Source organism: Mustela nigripes, chromosome 5 (assembly GCF_022355385.1).
Source record: "Mustela nigripes isolate SB6536 chromosome 5, MUSNIG.SB6536, whole genome shotgun sequence".
Classification (NCBI taxonomy): Eukaryota; Metazoa; Chordata; class Mammalia; order Carnivora; family Mustelidae; genus Mustela; species Mustela nigripes.
This window is the reverse complement of record NC_081561.1, coordinates 129,436,792-129,463,618: the sequence shown is the minus strand read 5'-3', so window position 1 is coordinate 129,463,618 and position 26,827 is coordinate 129,436,792. Positions and strand designations below refer to the sequence as shown.

At 43.7% G+C, this 26,827-nt stretch overlaps 1 protein-coding gene across 5 annotated transcripts in view; it reads left to right on the top strand.

Annotated features, from left to right (window-relative positions):
- The window catches only part of FYN (FYN proto-oncogene, Src family tyrosine kinase), a 210,310-nt gene that overhangs the window by 106,918 nt on the left and 76,565 nt on the right, over positions 1-26,827 (top strand). Inside the window, exon 1 of one of the 5 annotated variants that reach the window (XM_059401224.1) lies at positions 6,360-6,799. The exons of the other annotated variants lie outside the window; for them this stretch is intronic. The gene's annotated coding sequence lies outside the window, so the exon portion shown is untranslated. Of the gene's footprint in view, positions 1-6,359; positions 6,800-26,827 lie in introns of those variants that run through there. 5 annotated transcript variants of the gene reach the window in all.

Genomic DNA, 26,827 nt, shown 5'->3' with positions numbered 1-26,827 from the left:
TCCTGATGGTGTGTGTCACGGTGTGATTTGACTTTTATATTTCAAGAACGCTAACTCTTCTTGCTAACCCAGTTTTTTATTCTTTTTCACTGTTTGATATAGCTAAGGTTTTGGATGAGCTACTGAGCCAAAAAGAAATGATCATGGCATCCCTTACCAAGTCTGTCCTTCCAGCAGATCCGGGACACAGCATTGTGTTTTCCTGGGTACTGGCTGCTCTTTCAGGAGTTGGGGGGCAAAGAGTATGTGAGAGGAGCTGTTGACACTGCATTGAAAAAAATATTCTCAGCGCAGGGTGTCAGCTGCTCTCCCTACACATTTTTGCAGCTTCTATGCAAATTACCATCACTGGTTACTTTGATACCGCGGAGCATAACAGGAACATTTGTAGCTTTTTGTTGTGACACGGGAGGACGAGAACTAGCTCCCTTACTGCCTTTTTTAGAAAGCTGAATAAGATTTCCGGAGGTGCCCTGTGCACTGGAAGTTTTTGCTGCTGTTCTTCCCATTTCTGAAGCCTAAACAAAATGTGCCTTCCAGTGTGTGTTCCATTAAGTAGCCATTCTGGTTGCAGGGAAAGTAGATGAAGCCATGGGAACTGGGTTTAGGGTTATAAACGATGGGATGGACAGGGCATTCACTTTGGTGCTGGACATAGGGTTGAAATCTGAGCTCTCCACTGCAGATGAGCTGTGGGGTCTTGGGCGAGTCACTTCACCTCTGTGAACCTCGCCTTCCTACTTTCTGAAGTGGGAGTCGAGCATCACGGGAGATAACATGTGGTGCTCAAGTGATGCCTGGCACTATTAAATGCTTATGCCATGTCCAGCCTCTTTACTCTGCCCTTGTTAGCATATATATCAATTTTTGTCATCCTCTTGTTGAAAAACTTTTCAGGGTTCCCATTAGCCTCTGAGAAAGAAACGTCGTAACCTGATGTTCAAGACCCTTCACCATTCCTGTATGATCTACCTTTCTACCACATCTGCCCTTACACTTAATAGTCATCTCACAACCAAAGCAAGCCGCGTCTGTACCCTCAGTGGGCCTCGGATACTCACTCTCCTCCTCCAGGATGCTTTCTTCCCATATCTTAGAGTCTGCCACGAGCGAGGCTCATCCTAAATGCCCTTTCTTCCCAGGCCCTCAGGCTGGAAAAATCCCTTCTTCATCCGGCCCTGTGTCTCTCTCTCAGCACAGGTGCTCAGAGAGGCCTCCCCTGGTCAAGCCTCTCTTGTCTGCAAGGAAGCCTGCGGGTGGCCCCCTTCCCACTGTGTCCTCACGTGGCCTCTCTGTACCGATACAGCCCTGATATCACTTCCTCTTGGCACAGGGCAGACCTATTAGCCTAGGACCTCATTGAATCTTAACTACCTCCTTAAAAGACCTGTCTCCAAATATCGTGATAGTGGGGGTTAGAGCTTCAGTATATGAATTTGGGGGGGGACACTATTCAGGCAATAACACATACATATAAAAATCCTGCCAGCTCCTCTGAGTGTGCGTGCGCGCGCATGCCCCTGTGTGCTCTGTTACTAGCTTGCTTCTTTGCCACGGTCACGCAGAAAGCCCACAGAGCAGCAGATGGCTTTGTCGCTCACCTGTGGGAGCCCTGCCCGGCAGGCCCAGTAGAGCTGCCTTCGCTCCTCAGAGCCCCCCGGCTGCCACTGCAAGGGCTTCAGGAGACACACACCGTCTCCTGAGCAGAGCAGTGCCCTCGCAGCCCCTCCTGGCACCTGGCTGCCAGTGAAGGGGAAAGACATTGACCCACAGCAGGGAAGGAAAGCGATCAGGGTACGAGAACAGGAGGGGGACATTTTTGTTTTAAAAGAAAGAAATGAAGTCTTTCCTTTTACTTCTCTGCTAAACACTGTCCACGGGTGTTTTGTTTGGTTCCTCCAGATTTCTCCAGGTCCCCGATTCTGAAAGCTGCTAAGGAAGTCCTCAGCTCTACCAGTTTAGACCCTTGGTAGGGTCCTTCCTTAACACACCCCTGACTTACAGAGGGAGGCTGCTGGGTTACGAATAGTTCTTATTCTGCTAGATCAGAGGCTCCTCAAGCCATCGTCTGCCTGCAGGTTAGCTGGAGCCACAAGTGTTGCATTATGCTAAGTATTTATTCTCACCAATAATCTGCTGGAAAGTGTGGTTTCACACTTCTCTGCCAGGACGAAGGTTCTCACCCCTTAGTGAACCAAGTCACCTGGGGAGCGTCTACAAAATCCCAAAGCCCTTGCTTCTGCTTCTCCTCCCATCCGTGAGAGTGAGATGACCCAGGGCCTCCCTAAACCTGTACTATTAACCGCCGTGTCATCGTTTCCTTATTACTTTCTCAGAGGTTTCTTATTAAGTTTTTCCAATATAGGATCCCCCCCCCCTTTTTTTCCTGATAAATTCCAATGATGAGTTCATTTTTTAAAATAATTTGTTCTGGGGCACCTGGGTGGCTCAGTGGGTTAGGGCCTCTGCCCTCGGCTCAGGTCATGATCCCAGGGTCCTGGTATTGAGCCCCGCATCGGGCTCTCTGCTCGCCAGGGAGCCTGTTTCCCTTCCTCTCTCTCTGCCTACTTGTGATCTCTGTCTGTTCAAATAAATGAATAAAATCTTTGAAAAAAAATAGTCTGTGCTATTATGGAAATTTTTGAATTTATAGGAAGTAAACAGTATAGCCTAATGGGCCAACCCCCCCCCCGCCATGAATCCTTCAGCGAGCTCCCAGTTACCCACATTCTGCCATTCTTGTTTCATCTGTACCTGGATTATTGTTGCTGTTTTTTGACTCTGCAGTTTTGTTTCATAGAAAAAAGATAGAGAGCGCAGGCGTGTGTCCTGCTCATGCATTGTCTCTGAACTAAAACATGGTTCTGTGTCCGTACAGGTGTTTCCCCCACCGTATGGCATTTAATCCTCACAATACCCCAAGGCATTTTCCCCCACATTTTATAACTGTGGAACCTGAAGCGCTAAGAAATCAAATGTGTGCAGCCTCCCAGCGAGTAAGTGCTCGAGCAGGGGTTCACGGCCAGACATGTCCGAAAGCTGTTGCTTTTCCCCCAAGCCACACCTTAGGAGAATAAGGGCCATAAAAAAAAATGCATAGATGTTTTAGTTTGGGTAGAGGGATCACTATATAATAAAGCAAATGTGGTATAATGTCAATGTTAGAAGCTAGGTGCATGTTCAGTATAAACTTACTAAATGTGCAGATATGAAAGTGTTACAGTCTGGGGAGATGGGTAGCTGTACGCTAAAGCAAATACAGTATAATGTTAATGTTAGAACTAGGTAGATAATGTAAAAGTATTAAAACTATATATTTGCAGTTTTTCACAATAAAATGTTGAAGGGGAATTCCAACAGAAGCACACTTTGTCTTACCCATCGAACAGTGGACAAAACACACAAGCTATTTTCAGTTATTACCTATCCTATTCATGTCTTCGCAAAGAAACAGAGTAGAGACTTGGTTGAATTTTAATTTTAGAAATGTCAGGCCAGGGATAGAAATTGCTTGGAGGTGTACCTAACTGACATTGACTGGTGAGGTCCGAGAGCACTCTGAAAACCCCTGCAGGAATAGAGCCTCCCTGGGGTGGTGCCAGTGAGCTGACAGCTCGGAAGCCACCCCCCATGCCCCCTCCCCCACCCATTGTGGCTCCTGGAAATCTAGAGCTCCATATAATGATGGATGGTCCTCTTTTCCAGTTCTGGCCCTTGGGTGGGATTCCATCATTTACCCAAAGGAACATTTTATGTATATTCAGCCTGCATGTTGAAGCCTTTCCTTCTCATGGGAAGACATAATCCATTTCTTTTATACTACATCAGAAATAGAGCAGCCCACAGCATTCCATTGTGTAACACAGGCCCTACCTTGACTTGGCCTGGCCAGGAACTGCTGAGCAACCTGTGCTATGTTGGGAGCAATGGTTGGAGGCAAAGATACTCTGTTCAAGGGATTCCCGAGGGTGTTTCATTGCTGAAGGTATAGCCAGCAGGCCCCTTCCCACTCCTGTAGAGAACCCTGTGTGTCCCAGTGGCCCAAGCGTGGTTGACATTGGAATTACCCAACCTGCCCTTCTAGCGTTAGCCTGCTCTGCAGGAGGAAGCTGCTCAGAGATAGGAAAGCCACCACCAGAATCCTCCAGGGTCCCCACAAATTGCAAAACTATAGTTACACAAGGAAACCAAGAAGTTTCTAGTAACCACCTTTCCCACTGATTTCCAAAATTCTGATTGAGTCTTGGGGCCCATGTGACCCTGATGTTCATACCGTTATACTAATCTCCTTTCACTCTGCCCTGAACAGAAATTAAAGCTCTCAAAAGGTACCTGTCCCTTAAGTTAACTAGTTCCTCAGCTTCCTTTATCCTGAAATGCTTAGGCAGTCCTGGCTAGAAGGAAGAACGGGCTTTGTAATCACACTGGATGTGGACCCCCAACTTCTCCCATTCCTAGCTGTTAGGACTTGAGGAAAAGTGCCTAAGTTCTTTGAGCCCAGCTCATAGGATTATTGTAAGGTTGGAGCTCAGATAAAAGTATGTGAAGCCACCTAACATAGTGTCACTATGAATAGCTAATGTCACGAAGCATTGGTTTCCCTTTTCTCCCGTGTGTGATATATTGTAAGGTATGAGATGAGGGCTCATATACCTGCCACTAGCTGGTGGTATGATCACGTCTTTTTGCATCTGTACACCTCCATCTCATTATCTAAAAATGGCCTGTTCTCCAAGATGCTGCGACTTTACACCACATTTGCTCCTTAGGGGGAATCCTTCAGACTGTGGGGGCACAGGGGAAATTCCTGAGCATGGGGCAGCCCAGAAACATTGAGAACTGGGACTGGTGAGCTTGAGGTAGGGACAGCAGGGGAGAAATGATCAAAATGACACCAAAATCTAAAGGTTAGCATTTCTAAAAACTAAGATCACCACTGGGGAGTTTTGTCAAGGCTGGGTTACAGCACGCTAAGGAGTGTGGGTGCCTGCGCTGCTGGTCCCTTCTGCATAGGAAACCTATTGCAGCCCAGGCCCCTTCCGACTCCCTGCCCCAGGGAGGCTCCCGGCTGCTTCCAACACGCCACTGCAGCATTCCTGCCCACGCGTGTCACTGTGCCCTCCTCCCAACAATGATCTCCATTATCATTTCGTGTGTTTTCTAAGAGGTTGTTTGCTCAGTTTTGCATGACAAACATCGAATCTGTTGTCCGCTTTGCTGTTTAGCCTTGCTTGCGGATCTTCCGTCCGTATTGTGGGCTCCTGCCTGCTGCAGCCATCCAGACACTCTGAACGCCTTTACTTTCTTCTCCGCGGCTGCAAGGAGCCCTGTCGTTGGGCTTAAACGGGAGCAGATGGAAGTAAGCAGGGGTGTGGAGGCAATTAGAGGTTTTCTTGCTCCCAGCAGTGGGGTTTGTTCTTTCTTTGGGTTTGTGGCTGTTCATGCTCATTTCTTCTTTCATTTGGGCTCTGTCAGGCTCTCGGCTTTCTTTTCAGGCTGTGTTCTGCTGCTGGCTGCAGGAAGTTGCGAAATGGGGTGACTTCGTTGCTTATGGTTTGGGATCAAACTTCCCACATCCAGGTATAGATAACGTGTATCATGATGACAACGGTGCTTCGTATTTGTAACCCATTCTGCCGTCTAAAGGGTACCTTCACCTACATCACTGTCCCGTTTTGTCTGCTTTAAACTCAGGAAGAAGCAAAGGCTCTTCTCATTCTGCTAGAGTGGGAGTTTTTCCTTGTCTTTACAACATCTCTGCAGTCAAACCACAAAGTGGAGAGTTATAGAATGAAACTGTAGCCTTCTGCTTCATTCCTTTTCTCTTTCTAGTTTCCGTTTAATATTTTCCAAATCCTTGGGGCTCCTGGGTGGCTCAGTTGGCTAAGGGTCTGCCTTCTGCTCAAGTCATGATCCTGGGATCCAGGGATCGAGTCCCAGGTCAGGATCCCTGCTTGGTGGGGAATCTGCTTCTCCTTCTCCCTCTACTTGTCCTCTCTCTCTGTCAAATAACTAAATAAAATCTTAAAATATATATATATATATATATATATATATTGCAAACACTTTATCAGCACACTGCTAGATTGTCTAGACATTTAAATAATTGTAACAGGTAACATTTTCCACAAGGGAGCTTCCCATCTAGTGGAGGAAACAGCTGCCAAATGTGAGTATAAGCAACAGTGCCCCGCACACAGCAGGCACTCAGGAACACGGTGTTGAATGAGTGGCAAAGAGATGAATGGGTAATGTAACCCACTAAAGTTCTGAAAAGCAAGGAGAAGAGCGAGGGAGGAACTGAAAGAGACCTAGTCCTCAACGCGTGCAGCACCCTGGGGGTGCCTGGGCGTGAGAAGGCAAGAGGACCAGGCACCCTTGTGAATCGTCTGCGTTAGTGACTTGCCATCCATTAGTGCAGCTAAACAAGAGCCAAAGACATCAGAGGAAACCTATAGATAGAAGCTTAGAAGAATGAGCAGGAAGATGTCGTGCTCTGCTCTGTAGCGCAGGACAAGCAGAAAGAGGGAAAGAAGCAGGCAAACAGACGACTGGATGGGAGAGCCTACCGGGTCGCAGCCCCATGCTGAGAGCTGGGAGAACGCAGGGGGGAGAATCAAGGTTCTCCCTTGATTGTCGGGACTTGGTTGGGACTTGGCCCACCCTGCCATGCACAGGAAACAGTGAATCAATGCGACTGTCCCACCCCCACATGATCAAGTGTGGGGGATAAGCCAAGGAGCTGAGAGACTGGGAGATCCATGAGAGCCGGAGGAGCTAAAAGGAAGGCTTCTGGAGGGTAAGATCAGCTTGGGGCCTGGCACGTGAATGAGGTGTGGGAACTGCAAGAGATGGGAGCGTGGAGACACGCACCATCCTGGGTGGAGATTGTGCGGAGGCCATGGGAGATCGGTGGAAGGCGTGGGGGGCTCTACTGCGGAAGGCTTGCAAGCCGAGCTGGAGAGCTGAGAAGAGTGCTGAGCAGGAAAGCAACAGTGAAGTGTGGTTAAGTGGAACTGTTGTCCATGCCCCGAATTCTCATTAGTGTCCTGCAGCCGCAGATGCTGAGCTCGGGGCTCTGCGCTAAGGGAAGGGAAGCTGAGGGAAGCAGACCCCTCCTTGGGATGGACACTGAGCCTTTTCAGCGTCTCCTGGGGGCCCTGATACACTGCAGCCCAACTACCACCACTCGGGTGGTGGACCAAGAGTAAGAAAAGATCCTCCAGTGCGACTGTGAGGAGACACTGTTTCTGTTGGTTGTTTTGGCTGCCACGAAGCTGTGCTAAGTTTGAGTGTTTTCGGAGAGCTCCAGAAGTTTGTGCTGCAGAACTCTAGGTACTTTATTATGGAGAATTTTATTTATTTGTTTATTAATTATCAAAATGTAGTTGACACACAATGTTACATAGTTTCAGGTATACAAAATAGTGTGATTCAACTTCTCTGTACACCACAAGTACCTGTCCCCATACAATGCTATTACAGTCCCACTGACTGTATTCCGTGTGCTGTACCTTTCATCTCCGTGGCTTATTCACTCCCTTTCTGGAAGCCTGTACCTCTCACTCCCCTTCACCTATCTTGTCAATCTCCCCCCCTCCAGCACCCACCAGTTTGTTCTCTGTATTTATGGATCTGTTTCTTTTTATTCATATATTCTTTCATTTTTTTGTTTTGTTTTATTTTTATATTCCACATACAAGTGAAATCATATGGTATTTGGTGTTTCTGTGTCTGGCATATTTCGCTTCGCATACTGTCCATCCATGTTGTCACAAATGTCATTAGGGTGAGCTTTTAAAAATAATATCCACGTTAATACACACCCTCAGTGTAGAGTACTTAGAAAATACAGGAAAGCACAAAGGACAAAACAAAAGTCACTATTAATCCCATCACTCAGAAATAATCATACACGTTGCTAGTATTTTTGTTCAATGTCCAAACTCAGTGATTGCACTTAATGTTTTAGATCTTATTTTTACAACTTGGCAATATGCCATGAATACTTTTGTGTGTCAGTAAGGTTATTTTAGAGTATGACTCCAGGGCTATCTCCTATCCCACCATAAGAATGTGCCATAGTTTATCTAATCAGGTAGGAAAACAGCCTCTTTTTTGCTTATTTTGGTTGTTTCCAGTGATTTAGGTTTTAACCATTTAAAAAAACATCATACTATAGTATTTCTAGATAACCTTGTTTTTATTGAGTGACTTGCCCAGTCAGACCCAAGTGAACATAAAAGTTCTTCAGGAAGTTTTATCTCATTTTTGTTGTTACTTTATCGAAATGATAATCAACCCCTGAGTGGAGAAACATTGTTTGTGCCGTACTGCTCTGAGAGTATTGAAAACACAAGCAGACCAAGCCCCCTGCTGATGGATATACCCAAATGTAGAATAAGTTTAGGGGTCTCAGTTGAAGCAGATAGTCCTTAGAATTTAAATACCCTGTGCTTGATATAGTGAAATTTCAGTTTAAAAAAAATTTTTTTAAGTAACCCTCAATATTATCTTCATGTAGATGAAGAACTTCTTAACTCTCTCCCTCTACCTACCTCTTGCCCGCACCTCTCTCTTCAAGACAACTGTTTCCTTCTCGACGCGGGATGCTATTTGAAGGGCTGGTTCCTGCTCACTTTATTGTAAGCTGTGTGGAAGAGAAGGTGGCAACCTTATTTTTCCTTTGAGGCAGAGTTTGATTTGCAGAGGCCTGGAACTTCCTGTTTGTGTTTCTTTTCCAGTAACACATGTGATTCACCACAATTCAAGGTAACCCCATCTACAAGGCCCCATTTTTTTCAAGTGGAATTTTTCTGTGGGAACCATAGAATAGAAAGGAATCCTGTAAGCCTTCCATGAAATTGTGCTGTCTGCTTCTCATAGTTCTGCAATATAATTGGTTACTTGTTTTTCTGAATAATTTTTTTATCGTCCTATGCTTATCCGAATGAGGTGCGCATCAAAGAGCAGGAAGTGAAGGTCAAGGGGCGCCTGGGTGGCTCAGTCGGTTAAGCAGCTGCCTTCGACTCAGGTCATGCTCTCGGGGTCCTGGGATTGAGCTCTCCCGTCAGGGTCCCCGCTCGGCAGGGAGTCTGCTTCTCCCTCTCCCTCTGCCTGCTCCTGCACGTGTGCGTTCGCACACTCTCTCTCTCTCTCAAGTAAATAAATAAAAGCTTTAAAAGGGAAAAAGAAATGAAGGTCAAGAAAAATAAGTGTTCTATTTCTTTGAAAAAATTACTTTAACTGTTACTGGTGCATAGGGACAGAATTTTTCATATTGAACTAATAGTTTGCTAAGGCATTTTGCCAACTCTGATAGTTTATCTGCAATTTCTCTTTGGTCCATATAATCAGTGACATCCATAAATATGAGTTTTAGTTCTCCCTTTCCAACACTCTCCCCCCCCCTCTCTGTCTCTTTCTCTTATTTTGCCACTTTGCGTAGGACCCACAGTACAGTGTTAAGCAGAGTAGGGACAGCACACCTCGACTTGTTCTTAATTTTAAAGGGAAGGCTGCTAGCTAACATTTCATCATTGAACATGATGCTTACCATTGGGATTTGGTTAATACACTTTAGGTTAAGAACGTTCCCTTGTGATCCTAGTTTGCTAAGAGTTTATGTTTTTTAAAATCACAAATAAGTGTTGAATTTTACTCAGTGCTTTTTCTGTGTCCATTGATAAGATCAAGGGTTTTTTTCTCTTTTAATCTGATAATGGGGAACTTGCTGTCAGCAACTTGATTAAGTTAAATCACCCTTGCATTATTGGTAAAAATCCAAGTTAGCCACGATATATTCCGTGCACTATTGGGTTCATTTGCTAATATATTTTTAGGATTTTTATTTGTATTAATATCTGAAATTGGCCTATAATTTTCCCTTATCTGAACCTAGTGCGTATTGGTTTTGTTTTCTTTGAGGGAGAGACGAGTAGATTTTTAACTGATGCGTCAGTTTCTTCAATGGTTATAGGACCGTATTTTCTGAAATTCTTCATCTCACTGAAATTTTCAAACTTAATGGCATACAGTTGTTCATAGTACACTCTTATTTTTTAATCTCTGTTGTATCTATAGTTTTATTCTCTCTTTTATTCCTAATATTACTTTGAGTATTCCCTGTGTTTTTCTTGATCGATTTTGGTGATTAGCCTGTCAACCTTTTCAAATAAGCAGCTTTTTCTTTGTTAATCTTCTCTAGTATATATTTGTTTACCGATTTTATTAGTTTCTACCCTTCGTTTATCCTTCTTCCGCTTTCTTTGCATTTACTCTCATTCACTTTCTTACCTCTTGAGTTGGCTACTCATTAATTTTCCATCTTTTTTTTCTTTCCTAGGATCAGATTTAAGTATTTTCCTCTAACTACATTGCTAGTGGAATCTTCCCAGTGGTATGATGGAATATTTTCATCATCACTCAATTTTAAGAACGTCGTCATTACCATAATTGTTTCTTCTTTGATTCATGAGATACTAGGCATGTCATCTTAAATCTGCAAACAAGTGAGAGTTTTTTAGTAACCATTTTGTTTAGGAGTCTAACTTTTAAAAATCTGTTGTTGTTAGAGAATGTTTTCTATGTGAAACCAGTTCCACAAAATTTATTGAGACTTGGTTCATAGCCTAGTGTGTGATCGATTTCTTAAAAACATTCTATGAATGTTTTTTTTAAATCCATATTCACTGATGGGTGCTGGTAAGATAGAACTCTAAAAATAAACCCCTTAGATGAAACCTCTTAATCATGTTGTTCAAGTCTTTTACGGACTTATTAATTCACCAGTCATTCAGAGAGGTATTGTTAAAATCTCCCACTGTGTTTGTCATACTGTCCTTACAGTTCTGATAATTTGCTTTAATCATGGAAGAGTGTCAAAGAGCCCTTTGCTGGTACAGTCCTCTTTCTCTCAAAACATGGATTCCTTTCTTTAGCTTCTAAGTAACTATGAATCTCGTTTCTCAGAAGCCCTGGCCTCAAGGCATCCACCTTCAGATTACCTTTTTAGATTTCACACTGTGGGCCGTTTTCAGGGGGAAAGAGAAGAGCTACTGTGCTTCAAGGAGCCTTAAAGTTTGTCTAGTCCAACCAGTATCTGTTGATCCAAATTCTGCCGGGACATTTCCAGTGTCACATAGTCTCTACAATCTTTGCAAAGTTCTCATCATTAAAACAAGCCATAAGAAAATATTCTTCTATGTAACAACCCATCTGTTTTTGTTTTTTTTTTTAAGACTGCTTAAACGTCTTCTTTTGCTTAGAGCCAAACAATTTTCAGTTTTTGTATTAGTTTGTCCCAACATAATTTCAGGTCTTTTCAATATCTCTTATTTTCTGGATAAGTTCTAGATTCTATATACTCATGGTTTGAGAGACTTTCAAACTGTACACACACACATATGTGTAAGTGTGTGTATGTATCTCTCTCTCTCTCTCTCTCTCTCTATATATATATATATATATGTTTTGAAAATATCTTATTTGATAATGACTAGGGAAGCCCCTCAGAAAAATATGCTATATTGAGGCTAAAACCCACTGACCACATCATATAGGAATTTGTCTCTCCCAAGAGAAATAGTTGAGAAGAGAGATTTATGGCTCTTGTCTCTTGTTTTAAACTGTACACCAAGATCCATGCAGTCCATGCCCTGAAGATCAGCAGCAACTACAGGAGGAAGGGAAACAATACACAGCAACAGATTTCCTTTTATATATTTGAAAAAAAGTTCCAACTTTGTTTAGATATTATGCCGATTTGCTGACATAAAGTAAATGTTGTATTTGGAAGTTTTAGAATTCACAACTTATACACGGAGGGAATAGTAAGAGGTGTCAGAAGATCTCCTCCCATTGTGGAAATAGTACCCTATTGTGCTTGCAGGGAGTTGGCTATAAATCATGCGCATTCTACCCCCTTTCACTTATGATCCTCTCCAACCATCAGGGAAAGCAAACCCCAGCTTGGTGCCCAGAATTCTTCAGACAGTTAAAGAGTCCCACCTTCAAACAGACTCACAATATCTTCATTACTTGATACAATGCTTAGCATTTACTTAAAGAGGAAGAGAGGGACACCATTGCCCTTTGAAATGGTGTCTGTCTCTTGGTGCCTAAAATTTCGTTGTTGTTGCAATTGAAAGACTCAAGAGTTCAGATTTGCTAAGAATGGGTCAGTGCAGCCTCTAGTGTGACAGCTCCTTCCTTGTGATCTGTTAACCTCCTAAGCTCAGCCTGACTGAGGGGAGGACCCTCATGATAAGCAGCAAAACTTCTTCTCTTGGTTAAGTCAAGCTAGGTTTGTTAAGTAACTTAACCCAACACATTTATAGAACAAGTTCCTGTCTTTCTGTTTCTGAAACCTTCTCTTAAGTGAGGCCAAACCTAATGCTGTGTTTCATTAGGCACGGCATTAGATCACACTGACTTTCCTGTGCCATGTCAAACAATTGACTCAAACTGAAATTACTCAGCTAGCACCCCCCAAATCTTGTTCACACGTGCTGCTGCTCAAACCACACGCCCACCTTCCTGTAGTTATGCGACATCTTTTTTTCAGGCCCTCACATTTTCCTTCACTAATTGTATCATCTCAGTTCTGGCCCTATGACCCTGACCTAGCAAGATATGTCACCTAACATTTCCTGTCCCTCCAAACTCATCTGAGTATTTTATCAGGTAATTTTTCCCTATCTTCATCGAAGATGTTGGCAGAGTTGTTGAAGGGCTCAGAGCCCTGTTCTGTGTCCTTTGGAGTCTACCTTCTGAGAGGACACGAACTCATTGATCAGCTCCATTTAAATATTACCATTCCCTTCATTGCCTTGGTATCCAGCGCACATTTTCCTGTCTCCCAAGGGAATGTGAGAAGCTTTTTTGGATGATCCACTGCTAAAGTCCATAACGAACCACATTTCTCTGATTCCTTTTAAAATAGGAAATGGGCTAACCATCCCTATCCTGTATGAGGATTCAGACCAAACACTAAAACACTTTCATGGGATGATCCAAACTGGGCTTTTTTCATCCAGCACTCCGTGATACTTTTTCTGTAAGACCAATCTATTTAATAAAACCAATTAATGTTTGAGATTTCAAATATGAAAGTGGGACTGAACTTTATCCAAAGCTGTTTTTACTCATTTTGTGGGCATTTGGTTCAACAATTTTCCTGACATGTGCTGAACTATTAAGTACTAGAATGTGTCAGCTAGAATGTTAGAAAGAAACCAAGTTCCCCAGTACCATTCCACCAGTCAACAACCCTGCATGTCCCTCTACCAAACCCTCCCCATCACGTCCTACATCTAGATTAATTAATATTGGCTTGGTCTACCAAACTCCTTCTGAGCTGTGTGCCCCTCTTCTGGGTTCTCCCTTTGCTGAGCCATTCTACATAGAGATAACAGACCAAGTCACTCGCTCAGAGCTCTTTAGGGCCTCCCTTCTACACTCCAAACTAGGTCCATCCTGCTCCCTTGGCTGATAGTCTCCTCAGAGCCACCTCCCCATTCCTCAGACTTATACCACCGAGTGAGGTCATGACTGTTCCCTAAAAGTCTCCCCTGCCTCCCAGACTCCCTGGTGCCATCTTTGCTGCCAGTGTTCCTGAGGTGGAGAATATTCCAATCAATTTCTACATTTAGAAATCTTGCTCCTCTCTCATGCAATAAAATAAATGCTTCTCCTTGATGAAGTCTTGACTGATCCTCCACTGAAAGGGATTTCTTCTTCTTCTGAGCTCCTGTTAGTGCTGTGTAACTACCAAGTAACAGTTGTGTAGAATTGTTTCTCTCCTTGTTTTATCAAATGTTGCTCTAGGGCTGGGACAGCAATTTATTCACCTGTTTAGCTCACAAAGGGCCAGGCACCTAGTAAATGGGACATAGTGTTGGACAGATGACTAGATGGATGGATAGATGATGGTGTTGAGATTCAAAGGAGATAAATAACTTGTCAAGATCACAAAGTTTTGGGTAATAGAATTGATGATAGAGTCAGTTCCAAATTCAACAATAAGGTATTCATCCAACACTGTACCACATTCTCTTCCATGGTTTTGCTTTGATCTTTCTGTGTAAGTATTAGTCATAAAACATCCAATTTTAAGAATTAGACCCAAAGTTCCATATTTGACTGTAATACCTCTTGTTTTAGCACATGTAGAAATATATACTTGGGGGAAAGGCATGGTGGGCTTTTCTTACCACATTCTTCATAAATAATATGAAAGAAGGAGACACTGCTACTTTGAAAACCTTTTGCCACACAACTTAAAACATCTTCAAAAACATTGGAAACTTTGGTCTTTCCAACTGCGAAAATCAGAATTCTCTTAATGGAAGAATGCACTTGAGTCATACTGTGTCAGCAGTTTGGGGGGGAAGGAGTGGCCTAGGAATCCAATGTCAAAAATAAGAGCTTAAGCCCAGGGATGAAATGGTTACCCTATGAGGGAGGTGGTTCTGGCTTTCTCAGGCTACCCAGTAACAAAAGCATGATGTTGTCAACCTGAGCTAGGGCTGATTAGCTTCATTTGAATCTGAAAGGGAGCCCACATCCTTCCTGTTGCCACGGGAAGATGCTGAAAAGAACTCACAGAGAAAGCAGATGGACTAATATGTGTTATGTTTCCCAGACGTCCTGTCCCCAGTGCCTCCAGAACACTGCAATAATTGGGAATGAGGTTGAAAGAGGAAAGAACAAAGGAATGAAAGTATAAAATGCTGAGGAAAAGCCAGCCAGAAGCTATTCTTTTTAATCTGCTTCTCTTCGTGCTTTTTCAAATGTGCTTCTGTAGATAATGGCAAAGGGAAAGAAATGTGGGGTCATTTTTTCCGTTTTCAAGTCAAATTGTTATCTTGCACAATAGACGCACCAGGACTTGCTCTCATTCATGGGTTGACCAACTCCCACTCCACCACTTTCAAAAGTGAAGGTGGCCAATGTGTCTTTTTGTTGTTCTGTGATGTCGGAGCCTCTTTCTTGCTTTTTAACATAAGTTCCCCTAAAGTCTGGAGGGCTGAGGCCCAAGCCATTTATTTCAGCAATTCAGTCAAATTTTCCAATTTGCCTTCAATGTTAGTTTAAAAAAAAAAAAAAAAGACATGAATCATAGCGGCATGATTATGGATAAACCAAAAAAAAAAGAGAGAGAGATGAAGAGCAGGAAAGAGCCTGCCTGTCTAACATTCCTTTTCTCACCAAGTATCTCTTGAGTTACTCTGGTACAGGTAAGATTTATCAGTATTAGTGACGTTAATGTCTTGCTGCTGAAAGTCACCACTGAAGGAATCTGGAACCATGTAAATAAAGGCAGGGACTACTTCAAAATGGGCGAGTATCTTAGTGACAGTTAAACACACTGTCACTCTATGTTCAGAAGTTCAAGGCGTCAGATTTTAATTAGATATAACAGGACACAAAGAGAAATGGGGTGTAAATTCTAGAATTCTTTCCAGGGGAGCTCATGCAATATTTCTGGAGGTCTTCATAGTAAGCAAGATCTCCAACCCTACACATTGCAGGCCTTTATTCCTACAATTTCTTAATTCTGAATTTGTTTCCACGCATAGATTTTGAGCATACATTTGCTCAAAATATTTCACAGGGTCATGAATGCTATCTATCTTGCTTGTGTTGCAACTTTACCCTATTAGTTACAATTGAGTTATCATTTAGATAATTGAAATTTTTTACCTTTTAAGGAAAAACTCTGGAATCATCTAAAAAAGTGTGTAATTTGCCTGAGAGATACAGAACAGCAAATTATTTGATGCTTTGAAAATAAAAAGAAATAGGGCAGAATCTGAACTAAAAGAATAACCGGTTCTCTGCCCTCTCCTGGGATATTTTATAACATCTTGGGTTCACCTTTCAGTAAGCATCTGTTGGGTTAAGGCGCTCTTAAGTTTTTCCATTTAGAAATATAGTCTTGGGGCACCTGGGTGGCTCAGTGGGTTAAAGCCTCTGCTTTCAGCTCAGGTCATGATCCCAGGGTGTCCTGGGATCAAGCCCCCTATCTGGCTCTCTGCTCAGCGGGGAGCCTGCTTCCCTTCCTCTCTCTGCCTGCCTCTCTGCGTACTTGTGATTTCTCTCTGTCAAATAAATAAAAAAAATCTTAAAAAAGAAAAAAGAAATATAATCTTATCATATAAAACCCACTTATTCAGGTGCACTGGCAAATGGCACTGTCCCTCCTTTCAGGGAGTCCAGTCTGTCTATTAGAAACATGATTATTGGGGCACCTGGGTGGCTCAGTCATTAAGCATCTCCCTTTGGCTCAGTTCATGAGACCAGGGTCCTGGGATCAAGCCCCGCATCAGGCTCCCTGATCGGTAGGAAGCCTGCTTCTCCCTCTCCCACTCCCCCTGCTTGTGTTCCCTCTCTCCCTGCCTCCCTGTCAAATAAATAAATAAAATCTTTTTTAAAAAATGATTATTATTGCCATTAAATTTTAGCTGTTGCTCCGGAAAGACAGTCAAGGTTTGTGTTGCTTGTGAAAGATCAGCAGGCAGTATTGGAGCTGCAAATATTTTTTATTATTATTCACATCACCTGCAAGCAAACAACCCTTAGGAACTGGCACAAACTTAAAATGTGAGTGCTAGAAGAAATGTTCAAGATTATCTGGGTCAGGGGCGCCGGGTGGCTCAGGCAGTTAAGCATCCGACCTCAGGGTCATGAGATCGAGCCTCACATCAGACTCCGCACCAGGCTCCGGCCCTGGGCACGGAGCCTGCTTATGATATTATATTCTCTCCCTCTCCTTCCGCCTCTCCCCCAGCTCTCCACATATCAAGTGTGACTCAACCATTGCAGAGGCTAGACCCAAGAATAATGAGTGGCTTACCTGAGGTCTCCAGTGGGTCAGATTACTCCATTCACCTGTTAGGGAACATATTTCACTGCAGATGGTTGACCACTTTTCATCAAACACTCTTTTCAGTTACTGAGTACGTTACCAGTGCTGTCCATAGACTTACAATGCAAAACACAAATGCAGACAACACGGGTCATTTTACATTTTCTAGGAGCCGTGATGAAAAAGCAAAAAGAAACTCCTGAAAGTAATTGTAATAATATATTTTATTTAGGATGACATGTCCCAAATATTATAATTTTAACATGCAGTCAGTATTTCAAAATTTATCAGTTGCTGACTTTACATACTTTTCTTCCCATTAAGTCTGAAATCTGGCTAATAGACTGCGCACTTAAATCACAACCACATGCAGTTAGAGAGGATGTACCATTTTGGACAGCACAGGTCTCTACTGCGAAACAGCCCCAAGTTTTGCACCATACCACAGGCTCTTAGCCTTTGAAGTTGTAAATACCCCTGGGTCTAGTTCACATTTCTTTTGAATTTTTGCTCTTAACATGCCAAGCTTGTCTCCTAAAAACCCAAGAGAAGGAAGCAAACACAAACTGCTGTAAAACGAGTGTATCTATTGAAAACACGGTCCAACTCTTGCTAAGATAGTGTTACCCTGTGATATATGACTCCTGCCTTCCTCTAATTCCATGAAGTTCTGCATTTCCTTAATGTCAGAAGTTCCCTTGCCAGCTGCAGCTGTTTCCTGTGGATAATGTTCTAAATGGCCTTTATTTATGAGATGTCTTGTGCTGTAACTGCTCTCAGAAAGAGTATGAATTCTGTCAGTCAGTCTAATTAAAGGTCTTCTAAGAAATAATGGTTAAACTTGAGCTGTCACTCTCCACAGTGATATCTCTCACTTTGACCTAATTACAAAACTGAACATTAAAATATGTAAGGAGGGGAGATCAGAGAAGAGGATCATTTTGCTTTCTGTTTGTTCAGCATCATCCCTTATGTCTCCCAGCCCCCACCGCCCAGCGGCCGAGCAAAGGCAACACGGGAATGGGAATGACGGCGGGAGGAGCTGTGGCTAGCTCTTGATTTCCTCGTTGTTGAAGGAGGAGGAGTCACAGCTCCTACCTCAAGGGCCTGTAAGAATGATGGGCAAAGCACAGTGACCGGCACATAGTTAGGGCTCCACGAAAATGAGAGCTGTTATCATTTACTTTGCAAGGGCTTCGAAAAAAAAACAGTTGAGCAAAAGAGAAAGCAAATCGGTGTGTCTAGTCTGAAGAATGGAGAGGGAGCCTGCCAGCTTTTCGTAGGACATTATCCGCATGATTTTTGGACCCAAACCAGGCTCTACCCACATCCGAGAGCTTTATGTTTCCAGTGTGCCTTTAGCATGATTGTAACCAGCATCACTTTTGGTGATGATGGGAATATTGGAGCCAAAATGACTAGTTCATTTCAAAGGACAGGCATTGTATAGCGATGGGGGGAGGAGCTGACCCAAATGGTGTGTTTCAAGTCATCAGAACGGTATTCAGATTTGATTTCATAGTGAGCTGTGACAGATGTACAGGGGAAGCCTGAATAAGCATTTTGGAAGCCATTTGGATCCTTTGTGATGCTTCTTTACACAGTTCCACAGAGTAAGGACTCTTGCCCGTGCTGCCCAGTACCCCTCTTGGCAGGAGCTCATCGGCTCTCCTCGAAGCCTCCAGGTATCATCTCCTGGTTGAATGCAGCGACTATCTTGCCTCACAAGCTGCTCGGCTCTCCTGGGTGCCTTTCTCTCATTGGAAACTGGGAATCCTGCGAGTATTTCTGAATCACTCCCTTTCTCTGCTAAACTCCCTCAGTCCCCTTACGGAAGTGCCACTTGTGGTAGGAACAACCTAGAACCCTAGGCTACGTGCAGGACTCCATAGACACACTTCAAGGTCTTAAAGAAGGCTTTTGTTACCTAAATCTTTGGTCTAACCATTCATCCCAAGTACCTGATTCTCAGTAAGTTGGCTCCTCCCTTTTGGGGGCCGTTTTTCATCTGCCTCTGTGATCCAAACATAGAGCACTAAGAAGATACAAAGGGTAGTCTCTCTCTTCGTTTCCTTGGTTGACCCGAAGTTTTAGCCACTGTTGCTGTTAGGTGTCCTGAAGACCAAGCTGACTCAGGAGGTTGGGCCCCAAACACACAGAAAACAGTCGGCCACTTCACCTGACCTTGCACACTGGCCTTTCTTGTTTGCTTTGCCTTGGTTAGGCACTTGGACACTCCAGCCGAAGAGAAAGCTGTTGAAAACATGCCAAATAGTGGTCTGTTCAGACCATGGAGTACCGCTCGGTGATAAAAAGTACTGTAATGAATGAAGCAGTAAAAACTGCTATACTGCCCAACATTAATAAACTAGCAAAAGTTTTTATTGTGGGTAAATATCAAAAATAAGTAATAGAAAAAGTGCTCACTCTAGGACTGCATTTATATGACGTTCTAGGCCAAACAAAACTCATCTATGTGTTAGAAATCACAACTGTGATTGTTTTGCATGGGGGTGATAGCAAGGGGCCCTGATGGATCTTTCTAGGGTGATGAAAATGTTCTCTCTCTTGAGAGGGGTTTGGGTTACACAGTTACATTTGTCAGAACCCATTGAACTGTGCACTTAAGATCTATATGTTGTATCGTATGTGAGTTATGCAAACACTAGAAAGAAAGTGGGGCTGTCTGGCACAGCCCATTAAGCATCCAGCTCTTGGTTTCAGCTCAGGTTGTGATCCCAGGGTCGTGAGATGGAGCCCTGCCTCGGGCTCTGCACTGAGCATGGTGTCTGCTTGAGAAGCTCTTCTCTCTCGTGCTCTGCTCCTTAGCCACATTTCAGAATCAGAGTGACTGCCTTTTCACGAAGATTTTTCCAGATTATGTGGGAAATCAGTGTTTTCTAAATTGTGCGAGGGAAATTTATTGCTTGGGGAATAGTTTCTGGAAGGCATCAACTATTCACCTCCCTAATCACCTTTGTGATTGGCTGTATTAATTTAGAATTTGGAGGAACGCTGTTACACCATACTTGCTGTAAAGTGTCCAGTATTGTGAAATGTAGATGTTTACGTTAGATTTTAAATCTGTTTCCTACCCCCGACCTGCTTCCTCCAGTCTGCCCTCCCTGCTGTTAAGTAATCTTTCTGAAGTACCAATCTATTGTGTGATTCTTGCTCAGAAGCTTGGATGGCCTGCTCCTGCTTTCACATTTAGGCCCCTGCCCAACTTCTCGTTGCCCATCTCCACTCCTGGCTTTCATCACACCAAACAAGGATGCTCTCTGGAATGTTCCTTCTAGAATCTGTGCCTTTACGAGCTGGAGAGCACTTCGCCTGTCCTGTCCTTGCCAGTTCTTCCTGCGGGCCCAGCTCAGCTATCTGAGCTCTGAGAACATGTCCCAGCCTCCTCGGGGAAGGAATGACCGCATGTTCAAGCTCCCAGAGCACATGCGTGTTTCTCTGGAGGGCACATTTGACCACACTGTGGCAGGACAAATTCTTTGTGTGTCTGCCTCTGGCTGGCTGGTCTCTCTTCAGCAAGGGGGACAGCGTTTTGCATCTTGTATTTTATGCACACTGCTTGATATATAATTTTGGTCTATAAAAGATGGGTGGCTGGGTGTTTGGATTCATTCCTTCCTTCATTCAGCACTGCAGCAGTAGCCTTCTCTGTGTGGACCTCTGGAGAGGAAGCAGATAAGGACCAGAATGTTGTGGTCCTAGCAAACCTAGCAAAAGCAGACTTTCTAGGATGGTGTTACAGTGTTCCGGTCCTGGCTTTTTTACTTTCTGTTTCCGAGAGGTAACAAGGATCTGATCCTGTTCTCTGCCTGAGTTGCACTATCTACCTCTCCTCTGCACGAGGGAATTCCTACCTAGTTCTCAGAAAGAAAACCAGAACATACCAATGTCATGTAAACCAGGGCAGGTACAAAATGAAAAACCTTATACAAATACCACCTAATAATAAACCTGCCTTTTTATGTTTTCCAAATACCTTCGCATACAACACCTGGTTTTATCTTCACAAAAACCACATGAATTAAGCAGAGAAGGGATAATTATTCCAGCAAGCAAATGAGAAAACTGAGGTGAAGTAAAGGCCCGATGATTTGCCTAGAGTCACACGCCTGGTTAGTGATAATGCTGAGACCAGAGTAGAAGTCCGTGTGCTCCTACTAGGCTGAGAGATTTTCAAAAGTACGAGTTCCCAGGAAAGATCAAATAATTGCTGGAAAAGCACTTCCGATCTCCAACGAAAACAGATCTTTCCAGCTGAGTGCCCTCCCTACAGCCTGAAGAGTATCATCTGCCAAGTAGCTATTCTTTTGTCTTCTGCATGAACTACCCCCGGCTGAAGGCCACTGTGCAAACTGAATCAACAGCGACCACACACTGCCAAAATAGATTTGCAACTTACGGAATAAACGTCCATTTGGATAGAAATTAGAGAATGTCTTTTTCTTAAATCCTCGCTGGGAGACAGGTGAGGGAGCTAATGCAGAGATGGAGCTTTGTCCCATGTTCTATGTGTGTGTGAGTGTGTGTAAGGTGGGGAGGGGCGGCGGGGGGGGACACAAGACTGCTCTTTCTGCTAGGCCGGTCTCATATTTAAAAGGAAACATTTAACCATGGAATAACGGCTCAGAAACTGCATTTGCAGCTGCAGGAGCATCATTCCTCTGGGGAAGGCAAGATGGCTCTTTTCCAAACTGTTCATGAGGGGCAAGAGTCGGGAATGAAAAGACAGCTTGCTCATACCTAATACGGCACAGTCCGATCTCGCGCCTTGCGTTAGAGCCCTAGCTCACTCAGAAGCTGTCCGCAGAGACAGCTTGTTGGCTTTGAGATCCAGAGTTTGTTCTACTAGATCTTGCAGACCTTTTTTCTGTAATAAATAAAATTCCTTGCATTTTGCTGGGAGTGAAATAGCCGTATCTTTATAGACATTAGTAAATGAGGGGTTAGGTATTTGGCCCGCCTTACTGATTGGTGCACAGAGAAGACCACCGTCACTCCCAAACTTAAACCTATTCACAGCTGTGTTTAAAGCAAAGTTGCCTTTGATGTCACGTTTTAACCACTCTCGGGTACCCATCTTTGGGATCTTCTCCTTTTTTCACATCCACTCTGTCCTGTTCCCTCTTTCCCACTTATCTTTCCTTCAAGGTCTCCACTGGCCAGCTTTGCTAGCCAAACGATGCAGACATTTCAGTGATCACAGTTAGAAAATGACCTTCTGAAAGAAGAGGTTCCAAGGATCCTTGGGGAAGGCACAGGAAGGGAGCATCATGTGAGCCCTCTTTGTCAAAACCCTCATTCCTCCGATTCTATATCCAGAATTATAGCAAGTATTTCCTTTTATTTTCATGTGAAATCTATTTGTATAGCTGCTTCAGGAATCTGGAATAAAATATAAGGGGGGAAATCAGAAGGTGAAATAAATACAGAGAGACAGATAAAGAAAACCGCCTTTTTGTTGTTGGTCCTGAAATAATCCACTAATATTTAACTTTGTACCTAACTTGGAATCCTGATCAAAACTACAATGCTAAAGAATGTCATCAAGGTCCTTTGCCTTTATAGTATTACCAGAGCATTCTCAAACGTGGATTGAGTGTGACCACAATAATAGGACAAACTGTGACTCGTTGACTGTGTGGGTGTTTGTAGGTATGAGTGAGTTGTGTGCCGTGTAGATTTTGTTTCTTGTTAATTTCCTCATCAACAAACAAAAAGGGAACAATGACTAATGTCTAGGTTACTTTTTACCTAAAATAGTAAATGATACGTTCTCATATTTGGGTGTTGGCCTTTGAATTCAAATTTAGTTCTTCAAATAGTGGGACAGTTCTGCTCAGCTGCAAAGTCTGTTTGGTTCTATTCCCACAGAGCATGTGTGAATTCTTCCTTTTGTCAGAAGCTGAGATTGATGAATTCTCCCTTCCCAGTTATTTCACAGATGATTTGCAATGAGCCAGGCATTGACTCAAATCATCTCTACTGTGAGGGTCTGAGTTGGAAGTTGCTGAGTATCATGTAAATGAATAAACCTTGGCTTCAAGCCCAGAGAAAAGGCTGGATGTTAATGTTGTTGTACACACCTTCAGTATCTTTGGGAGCATGACATTATATTAATACTTCTTGGGGGTGTTTGTTTCTGCATTGGGAGACATTGATTTGCCACACTAAATGCCACAAGTGACAGCTTTTCCTTCTTCTCTGAAGGTTGGAGAAGGAGCGTGGACTTCCTGTAGTCAAATAGACATGGATTTAAAATCTGTCTCAATCATTACCTAGCTGTTTGCTCTTAAATGAGTTTCTTTATCCCTCTGAAGTAGCTTAGGTTTCCGGCGGCAAAGTAGATTAAACAAACAGAAGTAGATCCATCTAGAACAATGCCTGGTGTAGAGTAGGCTCTCAGAATTGTTTATCCCTGTCTCTCACGTTCTTAGACATTCCCTAATTTCTATCCTTCTTTTCACTAGAAACTCGGCAAGTGAGCCGAAACGATAGAGTTTTTTCATTAATTCTTTGGTTGAGGGTATTGTTTTCATCACTACCATCCCTACAAAAAGAATAAGACATTTCTGAGGGAGTTATGAGAGGCCACGTGGCATAGCCTAGTGGTTCTCCAAGTCTGGACCCAGTTCAGCAGCTTCAAAATCGATCAGGAGCTTGTCAGAAATGCAGGTTCTCGGGCCTTTCCCCAGACCCACTCTTGGAAACTGCAGGTAAGGCCCAGCAGTCAATATTCACAAGCCTTTCCAGATAATTCTCATGTGTGTTAACTTTGAGAACCACTGGTGTAGTGGGAAGAACACCAGACTCATTGTTATATGTTCTGCTCTATGCGCCAGCGGTCATTTCCCTGCTCGGCCTTGACCTCCGCATCTCTGAAACGGGAGCTGGGAGGGACCAAACGTTCTCTTACTCGTTTCCAGTTCTGGCATCTGTGGCTCTAAATCTCAGCCTAGCTGTGCCCGGGCAACATCTTCGTAGTGACCGTTCTCTAAAACAGAGGGAACCGTTGTTTTCATTGTTTCAAAAGTAGTACCTTATTGTTGTACAAAATAAAAATAAGCAAAATGAAGAAACTTAGAAACCTCTGAAAACTCAGTTTTTTTGTCCCATGCTCTTCCAGTCCTTTTTTTTTTTTTTTTTTTTTTTTTTTTTTTTTTTTTAATGTGACTACAGATGCATATAGGAACCTATGTACCTAACATCCGTGGGTGTAGTCAGGAAAAGCCTTTCTCCCTGTGGAACTTTTATTCTCATGGAGGGAGATGGACAGTAAACAAATAAGTAATTAAAGAAGATCACTTCTGAGAGTATTAGGTATATGAAGGAAATAAAACAGAGTGGTATGAGGGGCTTCTGGGTGGTTCAGTCGGTTAAGCATCTGACTCTTGATTTCGGCTCAGGTCATGATCTCAGGGTCATGACACTGAGCCCTGTATCAGGCTCTGTGCTTGGCGGGGAGTCTGCTTGTCCCGCTCCCCTGCTCCTCCCCCTGCTCACATTCTTTCTCTTTCTCTCTCTCAAAGAAATAAACAAATAAATAAATAAAAGCTTTAAAAAAGAGAGAAAATGAGAGTGTGATATTATAGAGTGACAGCGCAGTGCCTAGTTAAGAGATGGTGCCAGGAAAAACCTTTCTGAGAAGCCGACACTTGGGCTGGGCCCTGAATCCCAGAAACAGTCCAGCCGTGTGGGTATTGGGAGGGAAGAGCATTTCAGGCAAAGGGACGAGCTTGTGTGGAGGCTCTAAAGGCAGCCCGTCTGGCTAGGGAAGAGGCATGGGAGGGAGAACCGTAGAAGAGACCAGAGAGATAGAGAGAGAGAAGAGGAGTCCAGAACAGGGATGGCTGTATCGTTTAAATTTATTCTAAATATCATAGGAAACCATTCTAAGATGAAGGGAAACTTTAAAAAAAAAAAAAAATCACTCTGCTAGGTAGAGGATGGATTATAGAGGGCGAGAACGGAAACAGGAGAAGCAGATTCCTATCTCCGCCTCATGTCTTCTAACTTGCACGTTCTCCCCTGACTTTAACATGAACATCCCTTACAATTAGTAAGTTGTGCAGCATCCTCCTTTGTCATGGCTATATAGGAATCTGTTATGATAATCATCTTTTTTTAATCCCCTATAGATGAGGACTTGGATTATTCCCAATTTTTTTGTTGTCGTGAATAACACCAAAGGGGGATAACAGCAAAGGGAGTGCTCTCAAATCTTTGTGTACGTTCTTGTTTCCTTAGGATCATTCCTAGAAGTAGAAGTCCTTCCCCACTTCTTTAGCCTAAGGAAATTTGAAGACTCTTTCCTGGGTCTGTTCATTGGTTTCATTTGTAATTACGGAACTGGTGTCCCCCAGTCACTTAACACCTTTAGCTGATGTGTTTTACCAGGCAGGGGCCAGAGGGAGACAAGTGAGGCACTCTCCTGGGGTGCATAATTTAAAGGCACCCAAAAAACAAAAAACAAAAAAACAAAATATAGCAATCAAGATCAATATCTTAAGGCAATTTTTTTTATCCTGATTACTAAGTCTTTCAGCATCTCTTTATACGGCTCTCAGGGCTTGTGCCTCACTCACTTTATCCTAGACCTGGCCCTGGCACTTTTATACAAGAAAAACATAAGAAAGTAATTACTTGTCTGTAGGCTTGATTCTGCTTTTACTTACCGTTAGAGAGTTAGTTCTGTCGCTAACTTACTGTCAGCTACGTAGTAACAGTGCGTGCTTCTGTTATCCTCCTTAAGCAGTTAGGAAACACAAACATGTAACCGGTACTGGGTGCAGATCCCCATTCTTCGCTTACAGGTACGTCCGGGCACAGTTGTCTTAAGCACCCTGTTTTTTCCTGAGTCATGAATGGCTGTGATCGAGTGTCTGCCTCCCTGTCTCGCCCAGCTGCCCTGGGGGTTATGACTGGGAGGTCTCCATGGCTCCTGGGTCGAATTCACTAGGAGCCCACAGGGTGTCTAACTAGCCTAACCGCATAGTCCCGACAGTGGCCAGGGATTCCCTTCATTCTCTCCACCTTCTCAGGAAAACTGGGGAGCTAAGAAAAGGTAAAGTTTGGAGGCTTTTTCTATTTCACAGAAAAGAGAAATTGGCCAGAATCCAAAAGGAAAAAAAAAAAAAACAAACCCTTCAAGTAACCAAATTAGTTTTCAGTTTATATGTTGGTTTCTTTCTCTGCCTCACCCCAGCATGTGGCCTCCACGTAGAAGTCGAGACCTTTAGCCTTCTTTCAGCAAATGACCGCAGACAAAGGGATCTCTGTACCTACATACCCACTCCTCAACCATCGGGCTCGTGTGCTTGTGGCCCCGTTGGTCTTACACACTCACACCTCTCTCCCACCGCCGGTGTCGGCCACACACGTTCCAGGCAGTCGGCACACCACAGAGTGGGGATGTCGTCAGCACGCTGAGACCTTCCAGGCACCACCAGGCAAACTGTCTTTCTCTTCCGTCGTGTACTCCTGTTCATTACAAACCACCCTCCCCCACCCCCAGTGAGCCTATTTTTAGCAAACAAATAAGTGCTGGGCATATAGGTCTGTGAGTAGATGCCTCGCAAGAATGATTATCATCAGAAAAAGTCACAAGTAATGTTAACCCAAAATGTTGCAAAGCCGTATCCCTCTGGACCACCCAGTTCTGGTCAAAGGCTCAGTGTCTAATCTGGCAGGAGGAGTCCTCCACTCTTAGCCCAGCACAGGTAAAGGAGAAGGTCCTCAGGTGACCTTGCTCAAATGCCTTGGAGATGGGGCCATTGCCAGCGTCTGGTGCCTGCTTGGACCAGCAGCCCCAGTACTGGACCATATACCAGTAAGGGCAGACTGGCTGTCTCCTGGCCAGCCAGGAAGTCACTGGATGTCCTGGCGCATGAGTCAGAGGTCGGCATTCAGGTGACTCGGGCCCTATGGGGACAGACAGTG